Source organism: Vombatus ursinus, unplaced genomic scaffold (genome assembly GCF_900497805.2).
Source record: "Vombatus ursinus unplaced genomic scaffold, bare-nosed wombat genome assembly UNPS02015016.1, whole genome shotgun sequence".
NCBI classification, from domain to species: Eukaryota; Metazoa; Chordata; class Mammalia; order Diprotodontia; family Vombatidae; genus Vombatus; species Vombatus ursinus.
The window spans coordinates 1253827-1271167 of NW_020954794.1; the positions used below are offsets into that span (position 1 = coordinate 1253827).

Here is a 17341-nt window from a genome sequence, read left to right on the forward strand (position 1 = left end):
CTCTCTCTTCATTGCTCTCCCTTCCTCCCTCTCCCTTCCTCTATCCACTCCCTCTCACCCTCCTTCCTTCTCCCTCCCTTCTATATCTCTCTCTGCCCCCCTCTTCTCTCTCCTCCTTCTCCCTGACTTTGTGCTGCCTTATTTGCCTATGCAGCTGTGACTGAGGCCTGGGTTCAAATGTTGCATCTGACATCACTATGACAAGTTACTTAACCTTTCACTTCTAAGTGACTTTCCCACAATCATACAGCTAGCAAAAGGCAGACCTGGTCACAAGCCCAGGGTTTTCTATCTCCATTGCTCTTCCCACTGTGCCATGTAATCAGATCTCTCTCCCTCTCCCTCCTCCCTTCTTCCTCTTCTCTCTCTCTCTCACTGAAGGTCTTCTGTCCCTTATGTACACTCTCTTTAAGCTCCTTGAAGGGGAAAAAATATTCAATTTTGTCTTTCTATTCCTAGAACAGGGCTTTGCACATAGTAGGTGGATAATAAATGCTTATTGTCCTTGAAACAGTCTAGGTCTCAGTCCCACTGCACAGGCACAAGGGAGCTTTATGGTAAAATAATGAACCTTATATTGGAGACTCTCCCATAACTATGGCAGGATGAAAGGGGAGAAAATGTATTTTAATCTACAAGACAGTCTTTGCCTAGAGAGGGTTGGGGCTGAGAAAATTTTGGAATGGTGAATTCTATAGTACATGTGTATAATGCTTCTTGATTTTTACTAATTCAATGAAATGACTGCTTAACTATGTACTTAACATCAAAGTGAATATTAATAGCCTGAATCCCTGGATGCACCAGTTTGAGATGCAAAGGATGGAGACATGTTTCAATGCTTGATAGGTGAGAGTTGACTGGTAATTCCTGGTCAGAGCCCAGGAGGTAAGAGCAGGGCAGAGTGCTGTGCAATTGATAGCCTGCTCATAGTATGTATCCCTTTTGTCAACTTGGGAGGCTAGGTGGAATTGTGGATAGAGTGCTGGGCCTGGAGTCAAGAAGACCTGAGTTCAAATCTGGCTTCAAATACTCACTAGTTGTGTGACCCTTGACAACTCACCTAACCTCTGTTTGCCTTAATTCACTGGAGAAGAAAATGGAAAATCACTCCAGTATCTGTGCCAAGAAAACCCCATACAGATGCATGAAGAGTTAGACACAACTGAACAACAACAGTATTTACAGTAATGACATAATTTTGCACAAAGAACTAAATATCTCTTATACACCCACCCATCCATTCATTCATACCCATGGCTTCACAGAGATTGTTAGATGGTGAATATTAGTTCTCACACCCAGGTAACAATATGCACTGAGATCTACCCAGACATGCACTTGGCTCAGGGCTAATGATCGCTCTGATTATGATACTTAGATAGAAATGCGGATGTGAGTTGGGTGCCTCTCCAATACCTTTCTCATCAGACTCTGGACAATTTTTAATGATCTGTGGAATTGTGTTTTGAAATACTCATAACTCAAGGAGGCAGGGAAGTGCCGGGTTGGAGGTGGAGGGAATTTGGAGTCAGCATGTCTGGATTCTCATCCTAGCTCTTTCACAACAAACTGTGTGAGCTAAGAGGAGATACAACATCTCTGTATCTTCATCTCCAAAGTGAGAGGTGCCTCCCAGTTCTCCCTTTCTGTGGGTCTGAACAGCGATCACTCCACCTATTTCCTATGAGACACTGCCAACTTTAATTTGGCCTTAGAATGATAGAACCCTGGATTTAGAGCTAGAAGGGACCTGGGAGGCCACTGAGACCAATGCTCTCATTTCACAGTTGAGGAGACTGAGGCATGGGGAGGTTGAGTGACTTGGCCACAGTCACACAGGTAATAAGAAGCACAGTTAGAATTTGAATCCAAGTCCTCTGAATCTCATTCAATGTCTTTATCAACTATACTCTGCAACCTGGTCAAGCTATGCATACGTTCTTGGGTACATGTGTATGTGAGTGTGTCTCTGTGTATGTTGTGTAATCCATTAAATACATATTTTATATAAAACATAAGTATAAAATATATCACATACTCATATATAATGATGTATTAAATGTACAAATATGAATTTATATATGTATATATTTAATCAAGTCCTTTCATGCTGGAATATATGCCCACCCATCTTCTTGTAATAATCCTAACATTATGACAAACTCACTCAGTTCATATTCATAGACCACTGGGGACAGCATCTTTAATATTTTTTTTTAGAAAATTCCCCATGAACCTTTGTGCTAATGCTTTAGGTTTGAGAAACAGCAGCAAAACTTCAGCACCTGGGACAGTTCTGGTCTGGAAAGCATCCTCCTCAGAGCAATTCCAGAAGATAAAAATTCCCAAGTTCCACCTGGTCAAGTCACCCGTGTCTGTTGTCAGCCTTCCCCCCATCATTAGAAACTGCTCAAATAGGTGGCTGCTCCCTTGGGGAATGGGAAGGAAAATGGCTGGATGGGGAGTTCAGAAGTTGAGATACTAAAAGCCTCAGTCACCCAGGACTTCTATCTCAATGACATATACGGTTGACATATATGTTTATTTAACTCAGTGGTATTAAATCTAAGCCCCTAGAAGGCAGGAACACAGCCTACTTATATTTCATGTCTCTCAACACAGGCATAAGAATAATATATATATATATGATAATATATATAATATATAATAATTATATATATATAATAAATGATAATATATATGAAAGTGTTTTGGAACATGTGGTGTACCATGTAAACAGGACAGCCTTTTGTTGAACTGAGGCTACTTGGCCCAGACCAGGCTCAATTAATTGAAATAGAAGGCTATATGATCTTTTCCCACATCCTTGGTCATTTTGATGGGTTTCCCTATCTCCATTGAACTAGAGATGAACCAGCCAGGATAAGCAGCTGATTGAAAGTTAGAAATGTTGACATCTAGTCTTTGGAAAAATACGAAAGGCTTCTCTGCTTCTTGGTTATGATATAATTCCATTATGTCCCTCTCCTGAAAAGCAAGAAGAAAAAACCCATCAGATGGGATTATCGAATTTCATAATATGAGAACTGGAAGGGATCTCAACAGCCACCTGGTCCAACCCATACACAAAAAAATCCCTGCTATAACCTCCAAGGACTGGGAGCCCATTTCCTCCTGAGGCTGTCCATCTCACTCTGAGATAACTTTAATTGTTCGGATAGGTTTGCTGATATTAAGCCCAAATTTGCCTTTTTACAATTTCCACTGCTTGAGTTCTGCCCACCAAGGCCAAATGGAATGTCAAGTCCCTCTTCCATGAGATAGCCCTTCAACTACAAGAAGATAGATATTGTGTCACCCTCCAACATCCCCAAGTCTCTTCTCCAGGCTGAGCATGCCAGGGTCCATCAACAAATCCTCAAATGACAAGGAATCAAGACCCTCCACCATCTTGGTTGCCTTCCTCTGAATATGCTCCATTTTATTAATGTCCTTTTTAAGCTGTGGTGCCCAAAATTGAATACAATACTCCAGATGAAGTGGGACAAGAGCAGAGTACAAATGGACTGTCTATCAGCTCTTCCTGGAAACCATCCCTTTTAATGAAGCCAAAAATTGCATTTTTTTTTGGCTGCTTCTTCCCCTGAGGATTTTAAGCAAATTAACCCTCCCACTAGCAGCTAAATTCTGTGGAAGCTGAATCAAGAAAGCCTGAATTCAAATCCTGCCTCAGATACTTATTAGTTATGTAAGTCTAAGAAGTCACTTAACCTCTGGTTGCCTCAATTTCCACATCTTTAATGTGGGGGCGATAAGAGCACCTACCTCACAGAGTTGTTGTCAGGATCAGATGAAATACCATCCATAAAGTGCTTTGCAAACATTAAAGTGCTATGTCAATGATAGTTATTATTATCCATCACCATTGCCTCTCAAAGAGAATGTCAGTTGACTGCCCTATTGTTGAACTCATACCTGGGACTTCCCAGACCATAACTCATTTTGCTGGCCACCACTCCCTTATGTGTGGCATCTTCCCCATTAGAAGGTAAGCTCCTTAAGGGCAGGGACTTTTCTCAGTGCTTAGAACAGTATTAGCTCATAGCAAATACTCAATGTTTTTAATTCATTCAGTTCTGAGCACCACATTTCAGTAAGAACTTTAAAAGTGCAGAGTATCCAGGGAAGGAGAGCAGGATGATGAAAGATATAGAGATCATGCCACATAAGAATGAGATTAAGGAACTACTGGTGTTTAGCTTGAAGGAGAACAGCTCTGTGGAGGACATGATATCTTTTTTCAAGAGTCAGATGGTCTTTCATATAGAAGAAGGATTTAAATATTCTCTGCTTGGTCCCACAGAAGCAGAACTAGGAAGAAAGTGTGAATATTGCAGCAAAGATTCAGGATTAATATAAGGCAAAACAACCCAATGATTAAAGATTAATTCTTAATAATTAAAGATTAAAGAACTTGCTACTTTGAAAATCAATGACAAGAAGGAAGGAAGAAGAAAAAGAAAAAAGAAAGAAGGAAAGAAGTAAAAATAATGGAAGAAATGGAAAAGGAAGAAAGGTAAAAATGCATTTATTAAGAGATTAGCACATGACAGACACTGTGCAAAGTATTGGGGTTACAAATATCAGCAAGTAAGGCAGTCCCTGCCCTCAAGGAGCTTACATTTAAATTGTGGAAGACAACATGTGTAACAAAGCTAGAAAGCATATGGAGAGTAGGTGTGGTTTGGAAATGGCCAAGACATGGCATGACAGCCTGATTTTGAGCAAGATGAGGCAAAAGCACATTTATCACAACCCAAGAGCTTTCACTGGAACCTAAATGACCCCTACTTGGTCATACTTTCTAGAAGATTCTGATTCAGCTATTGTTGGTGACCTTGGAAATTCCTTCCCATTCTAAAATTCTGTGAGATGCTATGACACTCACCTTGAGCTTCAGTATGGGCTGCCCTCCACTCTCTTCACAGCACAGACACAGTTTAGGGTCTGCTATGCCCAGGTAAATAGGATTGCCTTGTCTTTTTCAAGAGACTGATCTTGGCATGGTGTGCTCACCAGTATGGCTGGGAATACAAGAATCAGTGACCACACAGGGTGAAAAAAATGTGAGAATCAAGAATCCATTTCTGAGAAAGAGGAGGGTGATGGGAGAGGGCACCATCCATTTAAAGAGAAGAGCAAGGGAATGCCACAGTTGGACTTGAGCTTTAGGGATTTTGAGTTGGAAGTGCTTAGGGAAGCGAAGGGAAGGGAAGGAAAGTGCCTAGGTCTATAGGAATCTTCCATTCATTCCTAGTTGGAGAGATCATCTGCTCAATGGCCTAGTCATATTGATTCCATTTGTCCTTTGGACTTTGGAATCCTTGATAGGAATTCTAGCTCCTGAATTTGAGCACAGTCCTCCCAGGAAGCATCCCAGGGGGAGGGACTTCTGACCTCACAAAAGAGCAATCTCCCAGACTGTTGCTTCAGCCATGCCTGCAATTTGCCTTCTCTGATTTCCCTTCAGGTAACACCTTAACCAGGCAGGCTTGGCAGTCTCCTGAAAGATAGTCCTGTTATGTTGTGTATAGTAGATATGAGGGAGAGAAGCAGAGAAAGAGAGAAACAAAGAAGGCAAATGAGAGAGAAAGGATTGGTTTTTGGCAAACAGGAGATGCCCAGGAGGAGCTAACACTCCAACATGTGTGTTCATTGATTCCCAGAACCTGCACTCCCAAAGGCTACAAAGAACAGACCTCTGGAGTGAGACTGTTCCTTCCTTGGTGGAGCTGTGATTTCACCTCCCTTCCAAATCCCAGACACACCTGACTCATATGTATTCTTCTGCCCAAACTAATTGGTATAACTTCCCTAATTACTGCTTTACTGTTTGCTCTGATAGTTTTATTTGTTCATTATATATGTTTGTCTTTGATGTAATCAGCATTTTGTGGAATGGGATATAAGCTGACTGAGATTACATTGACCGTTACTCTCTTGTTCTAGGGGAGGACTACTTATTCCCAGAGTGACTAGCAAAAGTGGCTTTTACCCTAAATGCCAAGAAAGCATTGTACTTGTAGAGGGCAAATATCTAATGTGCAATAGCTATATATAATTGTGGTCCTGTACGCCTGGGGAAGATTGGAGAGCTAGGGAGTAATCATACAATCACAGTTAACCCCCTACTTTCCACAAAGGCAAAAGTGACATTATTCCTGGGAGGTGTGGAGTGGGGCACTCCATATCCCAGATCCATTCACTGACATAAACTCTGGGACTTTGAGTCCTGTTCAACTTGCTACAATAAAGTTATAGACTTGGACAAAGAAAAGACCTTATGGGTCATCAAATTCAACCCCCTTATTTTACAGATGAGGAAAATGTGGCTCAGACAGCCTCACTTGTGTCTAATGACTGCCTAAGGTGACAAAACTACTAAGTGTCTTAGGGAGGAGTCCACATGAATCTCCCTAATGCCAAGTTCATTGCTCTATCCACTGTGCCACCCTGGTTTGCCAATAAAGAAATGTCACATGAAGGAAGCTCCCTACCTCTGTCAGCAACCCAGGTCAAATGCATTTGTTCCATCCCTGTGCTCCATTCTGTTCCTCTCCTCCCATTACCCTTCCTCCCAGCCCCATTCTTCTTATAATTCCCTGGCATTAGAATCCTCCCAGGTTAGATTACAAAAGATAAATCTACCTGAATTTCTCTTCCCTCCTCCATCCTCCCTAAGCATTGTTCTACTGTCCTTTTCTCCCTGTCTTCATGGAACGGCACAGTTTATCTCTAACAAAGGCCAGTCTGACCCTTAACTTTACCATCTTTCAGTGCCTGGTATAGGACTTAATCCTTTTCCCACCATTTATATCTAATAACTGCCCAAGTCATCCCTGGAATTTTTGAGCTACAGGCATCTGTCCTAGGGGACACTGTAAAGAGAGGGTCCAAAGCATGAGACTGCCTTAAAGAAAGAGAAAATAGGGTCAGGTTTACTACTCACTTGGGTGCACCACTCCATCATCAGGAATTGCTATGAGGGTCTTCCCTTGAAGGATCAAGACATGCTGATAGATGTCACAAATTCCCAGGAAGTAAGGCTCCTCTAATACTTGCAAATGAAACTTGTTAAAATGCAAGTGTCATTGGTTGATGAGGATTAAAGCTGATTTAATGGGTTGGTTTCCAGTAGACTGCTGATTCTCATCAAGCACATGGAGAAGAGTGGACTGATGTTGATGGAATATAGCCCCCAACAGACTCCACACACCACCACTTTCTCTCTATACATAAATCCCTACTGTGATGACCAAAGAGCTGTGATCCTGAAGGAGGAAACTGCAGAATTTCAGAAGTGGAAGGGAATTCCGAGTCCATCTAACCAACTCACACCCAACACTGAGTACATCCAGCAAACATCCATTCTTTTTTTTTTCAAGAGAACCTTTAATGCAGAGGACCCCACCACATCAGGAGACAGCCCAGTTCTGCTTTGGGACAGCTCTAATTTTTGGAAGGTTTTTTCTGACACTGAGTCTAAATTTACCTCTTTGTAAACTATGCCTTTTACTCTTCTTGTTGTCTTCATGGGTCTAATCTTTCTCCCCAGGGATGGCTTTATATACTTAAAGACAGTGATCATCTCCCCACTGAGTCTTCTTTTCTCCAAGCTGAACCTCCCCAGTCTCTGTAAACCGTCCTCATGTGGCATGGACTTGAGGCCTGTCCCTCATCAAGCTACCCCCATCTGGCTGCCTCCAGCTTCTCAACATCCTCCCTCATGCCTTAAAAGGAACACAACCTTCCAGGTGGGAGAACAGAGTCATAATTGCCTCCTTATTCCTGGAAGCTGTGATTGATTCTCTCAAAGCATCCTTATATCCCATCAGGAGTATGTATGTGTGTGGGTGTGAGTATGGGTGTGAATGGGTGTTTGCCTGTCATAATCTCAGTGCTGTCGATATCAAGACACTGAATTGGGCCTCCCTTCTCTGAGTACTCTCCAATTTATTGATGTCCTTACTGAATGAAAACCCCAGGTCTTTTTTAGGCAAACTTGATTTATCCATATCATCTAGTGCTGGTTATGACCATTTTTTAAACCTAAATGTAGGACTTGACATTTATCCCTGTTATATTGATTATTATTAGCATGAAACCAATGTTCTATCCTGCCAGTATCTATTTGAAACCTGATTTTATACTTCTGTGTATTGACTACCTCCCCTGGCTCTGTTATCACCTGCAAGCTTGAGAAGCATCCCATCTGTCATTGATAAAATTGTTTAACAGCCCAGGGTCAAGAACAGATCCGTGGAGTACTCCACTAGAGAACTCCTTCCAAGTCCACTTCAAAAAAATTTGGATTTGTTGTTGCTCAAGTCATGTCTGACGACCCCATTTGGGGTTTTCTTGGCAAAGATACTGGAGTGGTTTGCCATTTCCTTCTCCAGCTAATTTTACAAATGGGGAAACTGAAGCAAATAAGGTTAAGTAACTTGCTTAGGGTCATACATCTAGTAAATGTCTGACATTGAATTTGAACTCAGGTCTTCCTGACTCCAGGACTGAGCTATCCACCTAACCATTAATAAATCCTCTTTTCAGTCCAGCCATCCAAACAATTCTCAATCCATCTGGATTCTAATTGTCCTGTAATAAAGGCAGAATCTATCTCTCCCCACAAGAATAGCATGAGAGCTTTTATTGGCTTTACCAAATTCAGCTGAATTCTAACTGTGGCATCTCCCCGATCTTCCAGTCCAGTTACTCCACTAAACAAGGAAACAAATTTAGAATCACATGACTCGTTTTCGTTAAAGCCGTGCTAACAATCTGTGATCACCTCTTCTTTCTCTAGTTGTTCATCCAGCATCGCTTGAATGGTTCTCTCTACAATTTTGTAGAAATCCAAGACACTGGCCTATAGTTGGCAGAAAAGATCCTATTCTCCACCCTTTTGAAGGAAATCAGGATGCTTGCCTTTCCCTGGGCCCTCTGCATCATGGCCATTCTCCAGGATCTTTCAGATTTCACTGCCAGTGCCTTCCCCACATCTGCCAAGAGGTAGCTTACTTGGACCAAGTAACTTAAATTCAAGAGTAGCTCTCTTAATATCTTTTTGCTTACCTTGGCTACCCACTCCTAATTAACCATTAATGTAGAAATGTACAATTGAACCTAGAATGTCTCCATTCCTGGAGGGCTTGGTGTCAGCAGGGAACTGCATGAGCCTAGGACAGGCTTTCCCCTACCCCACCCTGGGATCCCAGACAAGCATGCTTGGGGGAGGGAAGGTGGCATAGCCATATCTCACCTTTTGGTTCTAGTGGTTTTCCTTCACCTGAAAAATAGTGAAAGCAGAAACACAAAATTCTAGGCACTGTGTTATTTCCAGGTTAAACAGGACATGATATCCTTCAATCAATCAATCAATAAGCAGTTCTGCTATACGATAGATCCCATGCCTGCCCGTAAATTCTAACAGAGGAGACAACATGCACACATATAGACAGTTCTCTTTATGTGAGTGGATTGGTTGGCAGTCATGTGAATTTGCCTCGGACTTGGGGAAAGGGAGGGATGGAGGCAGAAAAGTGGCTGCAAATGGGGCTCCCTCCCATGGAAGGAATTGGCCAGCACCCAGTTCAAGGACTGGGACAGAGAAGCAAGAACAAGAGCCAGAACATTCAGGGAGCAGGGCCAGAACCTAGAGGAAGAACAGGGAGTGAGAGACATGTGAGGGTCAGATGGACACAGACAGGAGAGGACAGACATGCTCTTCTGGAGGGAAGTCAAACAGGAGGCAGATGGGCAAGACAGGCCAAGGTCTTCTCTCTCAGCACAGGAGGTCTCAAGCCAAGCCCTCCATCCCAACACAGCACTGGAGGAGGGAGTGGGGGGGGGGGGTCTCTCCTACCTCCGACCTTCTGCTTTCTCTAGGAGGGTTTTATTTTTAGGGGGCTTTTTGTTTTTGGTGGGGGAGGGAGGGAGAGAGGCCACAGAGCACCCACAGCAACAGGCAGAAGGGGGGAGAGGGAGCAGAGTCCTGCACGGTAAAGGTAATAAAGGGACTTTTTATGAAATGTGGATTTCTTTCAGAATTCTTTAAGAAAAGTCAAATTTGAGTAAATTTATGTAAAGTGATAACTCTCTGTATAGGAAGATACAGAATATATACAAACTTAGTTTAAGGTAGTTTGGGGAGGGAGAGATACCAGCAGCCTGGGGCAATGAGAAAGCCTCTGCCACAGGCACAGGTGAAAATAAAATGTAATGGGACACACAAGTGTCTTCCATACAATGGGTAGAATTTAGGGGGCTCTCATGTGTTCCTTTATGCGTGACTTCTGGATTCTCTAAAACTGGTCTGGGCAAACTTCTCACCCCACAGTGACCTTTAGCCTTCTCCTCTCCAGGGTGGACACAGATCATGGATACAAAGCTAGAAAAGATCATAGTAACCATCAAGTCCCACCCACCTGGCAAAATCCAGCCTCAGACACTTATCAGCTCTGTGACCCTGGGCAAGTCACTTAACCTTAATTTGTCTTAGTTTCCTCAATTATAAAATAGGGTTAATAATAACATCTACCTCCCAGAGTTGTTGTGAGGATCAAATAAGAAAATATTTGTAAAGCACTTAGCACAGTGCCTGACACATAGTAGGTGCTATATAAATGCAAGTTGTTATATATCATTATTATATGAGGAAACTAAGGTCCAGGGATATTAAATGATTTCTCCAAGAGCACATGGGCAATAAGCACCACAGGGAGAATCTAAACCCAGGCTCACTAACTTCAGAACCCGTGAGGGCTCTTGGCATTGCCCCATAGCTAACTAGACTGAGAGCCAATGTTGTCCGCCATATTGTTGCTTACCTTGGGTATGTGAATTGGGGTCAGTTCTACTCATGATAAGATTCTCTCTGCTCCTGTAAGGATAGATTAAAGGTAATTGATTTGGAGGACTTTCTTCAGGGCTAGACCCAGGTATAGCCCCATACTGAACTTTACCTCAGCACCTCTATCCAGAGAGGTGTGGGTAAGGAAGAAAGGAAACAAGCATTTATTAGGAACCTTAATAAATAGAGCTAATAAATGCTTATTCCTCACCTACTATGGGCCAGGCAAATGTCTCAAGTCTTTTATAAATATTATCTCATTTTATCCTTTTAATAACCTTTGAAAGAAAGTGCTCTTATCCCCACTTTTCAGCTGAGAAAACTGAGGCAGATAGAGATTTTTTTTTTAAAGTGACTTACTTAAGACCAAATAGCTAATAGTGTTTGAAGTCAGATTTGAACTTGGGTCTTCTTGACTCCAGGCACAGCACTCCAGAGTGTCATTTAGCTCTTCTAGGATGAGGAAGCCCCCTGGGCCATGGTTTGGTAGGTCATGGCTACTGGGCTAAAGAGATTCACAGATGGCTCGTCTTCCCTGGCACTCCAGGGCACTCCACTCAGCTTTCTTTTTTTTCCACTCAGCTTTCTCAGCAGGGATCTCTCCATGACCACAGGTATCACCTCCAATGTCCCTCAGAGCAACAGGTGGGACAGCAGACCAGCCCTCAAGAATATGCTCCCATTCAAAGATCCCACCAATGTTGCAGTTTTTCCACCATAGGCAAACATGTCACTAAGAATTTCCATACTGAACCTTTTCTCATCAACCGTCAGTACCCACTTACAGTGAGCAGGGAAAGGATCTGCTACAACCCCCCCGCCATGGGACATAATGGGCCCTATAAACAAAAACCAAAGCATCCTGACAATAGAGATATTTGGGCTCAGACCTACACCCACTCTTGGAACCCAAGGGACAGCAGTGAGAGAAAGATCCAGAGACAAATGATTTTCAGCTGCAGGAAGAATCAAAGGATACCTGGTCCAACCACTCTGTCCAATTTTCCTGAGCTCCTGGGCTGTGATGGTTTCTTTAAGCTCCGATGAGGTCTTCTGGGGCTGCTTGGCCTTTTATCCAATTGAAGAACTGGGTGGTTCTGTAGCTTGGGTAGGAACAGCTCTTCCCTTGAAACTTAAGAAGTCTCTGAGGCTGTTCCCAAGGATGCCAGGGAATGTTGAAGAGGTGTCTGGGTGGGGAGGGTGAGGACAGCAGCAGTGGGAGGAACTAGGCTGGGCCCTGAAGGTTCCACCTTAGGTTTACTTTGAAAAATTACTAGAGATTTTACCTGTGTTTTTGTCAAGGAGCTCTTTTCCTTACAGGAATGTAGGGGGAAAAATTACAGCAATTTCATTGATAAAGGCCTCATTTCTCAAATACACAGAGAACTGGGTCAAATTTATAAGAACATGAGTAATTTCCCAATTGATAAATGGTCAAAGGATATAAACAGGCAGTTTTCAGATGAAGAACTCAAAGCTATCTAGAGTTATGTGAAACAATGCTCTAAATCACTATTGATTAGAAAAAATGCGAATTAAAACAACCCTGAGGTATCATCTCACACCTATCAGGTTGGCTAAAATGACAGAAAAGGAAAATGATAAACATTGGAGGGAGAAAATCAGGTCATTAATGCACTATTGGTGGTGTTGTGAACTGATCCAATCATTTTGGAGAACAATTTTGAATTATGCCCATATGTATACCCTTTGATCCAGCAATACCACTGCTAGAACTGTATCCCAAAGAGAAGAAAAGGAAAAAAAGGAAAGAAGAGGAAAAGAAAAGAGTCCTATATGAACAAAAATATTTATAGCAGCTCTTTATGTAGTAGCAAGGAATTGGAAATTGAGGGGATGTCCATCAATTGAGGAATAGCTGGATGAGTTATGGTGTATGATTGTGATGAAATACTATTGTGGTATAAGAAATGGCAAGTAGAGTGATTTCAGAAAAACCTGGAAAAACTTACATGAACTGATGCAGAGTAAATTGAGCGGAGTTTTTGTACACCATAACTGTACACAGTTGTAGCAATATTGTACAATGATCAACTGTGAATGACTTAGCTATTCTTAACAATACATTGATTGATCTAAGACAGTTCTTGATGAAAAATGCTGTCCACCTCCAGAGAAAGAACTGATGGAGTCTGAATGCAGATTGAAGTCTATTTTTTAACTTTATTTTTCTTGGTTTATTTTTCAGTTCTGTGTTCTCTTTTGCACCATGGCTAATATGGAAACATATTTTGCATGACTGTAAATTTATAATCTATATCAAAGTGCTTGCCTTGTCAATGATGGGGGAGGGAAAGGATATAGGGGCCTTAGAACTCAAAAATTGTAAAACAAAATGTTAAAAATTGTTTTCTGTAATTAAAAAAAATAAACCACTTTGGAAGCAAAAAGGAATGAATTAATTATTGAATGAATGAAATGAATGAATGATGTGTGTTGTGTTATTCATATGGACACCCTGAACAAGGATAGATGATGTGAACTAACAACCACTTTGAGGGGTTTGGGGAAGGAGGGACAGAATCTTACATAAACTGGTGCCAAGAAAGGAAAGGGAGCTCTTCAGACTTGAGAAACTGCTGAATCTCTTGTGAGCTGATATCTTTGACCTGAGTGTCTCACCACCTCAAGAGATGCCCTTATACAAGATACCCCCAAAATATGCTAAATATTAAATTTATACTGAGACTTTTGAGACAGCCTCTGAATTCTTGCTGAGTGTTTCTATGACTTTGTTTAGTGTTATTACTATTTAGTGAAAGGGTGCATAGGGAGGAGGTGAGTAGGAGGGCTATTTGTTTGATTGATAAAACTTATTCAGATCCAGAACTTTCATTTGGATCTTGTCTATACCTGCTCTAAAAAAGACTGGAAATTTAAATTAGGCCAGGATAGGAAGGGCTTTAAAAGCCAAATAGAAAGCCAGGTGTTATAGTACATGCCTATAACCCCAGCTACCTGGGAGGCTCAGGAGTTCTGAACTGCAATGGCCTGGGCCAGTTGGAGTCCATGCTAATTATGGCATTAAAATTATGAGTCCCTGCATACAGGGGCTGCCTAAGGATTGGTGAACCAGCCAAGGTCAAGAAAAGTAACAAGTGGAAGTTCCTATGTCCATTAAGGTGAAATCTGGTGAATTGCTCCTTTACTTCCATTGTGGGAGAAATAGGAAGGTACAGACTTTAAGAAAATAAAGCTATGCAAAGGTGTGTGAAAGAGGTAAGGCTCCACAGCGCTTGTGTGCCTCTACATCAGGACTTGGCAAAACTATCTAATACACTTGACCTCAAGTCTGGGCCCTGGCAGAAGGGCATGCCACAATTGGGGTGGGGTCTCCTAGCTTTCTACCCTTCCATATCTCTCTGGGCCTCACTCCTTCCAAACCTCCTGAACCTTGCCAAGACCTCCACTCCCTCCATCCTTCAGTTCCCTCTCCCAGGAATCCCTCCCATGTATTTATCTCTCCCCTGCCAAAGCCCTCCCTGAGCAAAGTTGTGACTAGGAGTTTCCACATAGAACCCAGCTCATAATCTTTAAATGCCTATACCCTGTGGCAGGCAAGGGATTGACTATGCCATGAGTCCAGCTGGATCTCGTACCAAGAAACACCATCTTCCCAGCCTTCCCAGAGTCTGGCTGTGATTCATTCCCATCGGCAGGGGATGGGAGTACGAGAGAGTGCATAGATAGAATGGTTTCCAGTCATAGAGAAGAAAAAAAGATGGAAGGATTCCTGAACCTGTCATTGGTTCCTTTGATCCTGAAGGCGTAGGCTGAGCATTATCTTCAGCCTTCCTCAGCTCCCTGGCCATTTTTCCAATGGGAAGGGGAAGGAAAGAAGTATTTATTTATTAAGTATTTTACAATGCACCAGGAACTGTAACAAGCACTTTACAAATACTAACTCATTAGACCCTCATAACAATCGTAGGAGGTAGCTGTTATTATCCCCATTTTGCACTTGAGTAGATCGAGGGAGACAGAGGTTAAGTGACTTCTCCAGGGTTACGTGGATAGTAAGTATCTGAGGATGGATTTGAACCCAGGTCTTCCTGATTCCAGGTCCAATGTTTTATCCACTGAGTCACCTAGCTGTCTGAATAAGTGAGTGCTGAAAGCTCCTTACTCTGAGCTTAAGGAGAAAGACCTTTTCTGGAGGCACAAGATACTTTGAAGTCTTCTTTGGGAAAGGGGGAGCAGCCAATGGGGATGGCCTGGGCTTGGGGATGGGAATCCCCAAGATGGAAATGGAAATCAAGGAAGGACTCATCTTCCTTTCATTCACAGGAATCTTGTGGAATCCCCAGATGCTTGGGTGGTTGTGAAGGATCAGTTTCCCTAATTCCCCTGGTAAGCACAGGTGGACCAAGCTCCCAGTGATATACGTGGAGTGTGGAGGGAAAATCGGCAAGTGAGCTTGCCATGAAGGGGCAGTACCTTCTAGTCTTATGCTTTCCTGCCTCATAGTTTTGTCCATGCCATCTCCCCTCCACTATACACTGTAACCCTGAATTCCTGGGCACCCAGTTTAGGAAAGCACTGATCTAGAGATGAGAAATACAAGCAGATGCTAGCCATTCTAGAGTTAATCAGATAATGATATGTTTTGAATTTGTCTTTACAGACCTGATTTTCTTAGAGCATCCCAGAAGAAAGGACCCAGGAAAGTTCATTCTCTATCTCATCACATCACCAATAACGGCTGATTACACACCTACTCTGTGCCAGGTACTGTGGCTAACTCTGGGGATACAAAGAAAGGCACAAATAGCCCTTGTTCTGCAGGAGCTCAAGATCAAATGTATATGGTGGGTGGGCAGAGCTTCTAATCTCTGGATGCCTTTGCCCTGTCCCCACCTTCTAAACTTGGTGAGCTACAGATGCAATGATCAGAGCTTTGAGGTACCAGAGAGAGCACTGAGACCTGGGAAGGATGGGGGATGAGACAATTTAAGCTCTGCACCAGGTCATCCCTATCTCCAATCCAGGAAAGAGCCTCATCTAGGTTCTGTCTCTCCTCTCTTTTCATGAAGGGGAAAAATCCAAGTGGGAGGCAGCTGGTTTAGGACAAGCCACCAGCTTCTTATCGAATGAACTTCACAGTCTGGCTCCAATTCGTCTTTCTATAGTGATGTTGCTCCTGGGCTACCTGTGACCCATTTGCTGTAGTTAAACACATGTTGTTCCCTTCAAGAGAAGGTAAACACCTGGAGACAGAGTCTGTTTCACCTTTTGTCTCTGCACCTCCAGCACCAAGCACAGTGCCTGGAACACAGTAGGAGCCTACTAGATGCTGGTGGAAGTGAGCTGGGTGAAGCTGACACCTCTCTGACAAATACAACTATTTGTTTCCCCACCTCTGATGTTATTTTGAAAAAAAAAAAAGGAGAAATCAATTGCAATTAGCTAGGGGGCATGGGAGATGGGAATTTGGAACATAGAAGTTCCAGAAAATGGAAGGGCTGCCAGTCAGGAAGAAGGAGGATGTGTATAGCAGAAATATCCATTCACCAAAACACTAACTTTGCCCCCTCCCCCCAATCCCCAAAAAAGGTTTTTTTTTTAAACTTATATAGCACAGCAGCTAGATAACACAGTGAATTGAGCTCTGAGCTTGGACACAGGACAACCTTAAGTTAGGAAGACCTGAGTTCAACTCCAGCCTTGGATATTTAAAGATGGTGAGACCCTGGGCAAGTTATTCAACCTCCGTTTTCCTGAGTTTCCCCAGCTGTAAAATGAGGATAATAGCACCTACCTCGTAGCATTATTTTGAGGATGAAATGAGATATTTGTAAAACACCTAGTACAATGCCACATACATAGTAGGTGCTTCATAAATGCTTGCTACTTTCTTTCCAGAGAATAGTAGAAAATGCTCCCTTTCTCATCCCTCTGCCTGTGTCTCTCCATGATGTATGGTTCTCAGAGCTGTCTCCCTGGATACCCTTAAACAGTATCATTTCCTCTATCCATCAGCCTGAATCACTCTCTCCATTTCCGTCTCTGTCTCTCTCTGTCTCTGTCTCTCTCTGTCTCTGTCTCTCTGTCTCTCTGCTCTCTCTCTCGGCAACCGAGGTTAAGTGACTTTCCAAAGGTCACACAGATAGTAAGTGTCAGAGGCACATTTGAACTCAGGTCATCCTGGATTCAGGGCCAGTGTTCTATCCACTGCACCACCTGGCTCCCTAATCACTGTCATAGGGGAGGTAACAGGGGATAGCAGATAGAGAATTGGACTTGGCAGTCAGGAAGCCTGGGATCCAAATCCCACAACTGAGGCTTAGAGGTGCAGAGTAGAGATATCTTTTCATAGAAACATTAACCCCTCACCCAAAAAAGGGGGTTTTTTTAGACCTTTACAAAATGTCAGTTAGGTACCACAGTGAATTGAGCTCTGGGCCTGGACACAGGACAACCATAAGTCAGGAAGACCTGAGTTCA

General features: G+C 42.7%; 1 long non-coding RNA gene across 2 annotated transcripts; it reads right to left on the reverse strand.

Moving 5' to 3' along the window:
• Nucleotides 1–2108: 2108 nt before the first annotated feature.
• LOC114030822 lies at nucleotides 2109–12001 on the reverse strand. Of its 2 annotated transcripts, XR_003567675.1 has the most exons (8): nucleotides 11856–12001; nucleotides 10854–10906; nucleotides 10357–10414; nucleotides 9287–9313; nucleotides 8687–8744; nucleotides 6974–7295; nucleotides 4913–5048; nucleotides 2109–2991 (listed from the first exon to the last, which is right to left on the reverse strand). It is a non-coding gene; the product is annotated as an uncharacterized LOC114030822 (long non-coding RNA). The 2 variants fall into 2 exon arrangements; XR_003567676.1 differs by lacking the exon at nucleotides 10357–10414.
• Nucleotides 12002–17341: the final 5340 nt, after the last annotated feature.